General features: G+C 40.1%; 1 protein-coding gene across 1 annotated transcript in view; it reads right to left on the bottom strand.

Annotated features, from left to right (window-relative positions):
* LOC119591136 (cold and drought-regulated protein CORA-like) overlaps positions 1–362 on the bottom strand; it is a 6244-nt gene that overhangs the window by 4672 nt on the left and 1210 nt on the right. The window lies entirely within an intron of this gene.

The following is a 362-nucleotide window of genomic DNA, read 5'->3' as shown; positions in this document are numbered from 1 at the left end:
TGATCTGACTGATGAAAGTGGGAGCTGGTTCTGACTGGTATATAAACAACAGACAAAGAGCGTTAGGGGTCCCTAATCCAAAGTCTCCCAGTAACCCTGGGATAATCATTGACTAAATGAACACAACAAAACAGCAGGAACTAAGTATGTCTACATATGACGAGTGAACTTGAGATCAGGTCTGACCACGGCGAATCATCAGATATCTCACATTTAATCAAGGAATATAATGATAATAATATTTATGCTTACACCTTAACAGAGTGACGACACATGAAAGAATTAGTAAGGAAAACATCTTACTCATAAAACAGCTGATTCTGTGAGAACGTAAACGAACCAGCTCCCGCCTGTCGGACTTG

This window comes from Penaeus monodon, chromosome 28 (assembly GCF_015228065.2).
Source record: "Penaeus monodon isolate SGIC_2016 chromosome 28, NSTDA_Pmon_1, whole genome shotgun sequence".
NCBI lineage: Eukaryota > Metazoa > Arthropoda > Malacostraca > Decapoda > Penaeidae > Penaeus > Penaeus monodon.
This window is presented reverse-complemented; position numbering and strand designations above follow the sequence as displayed.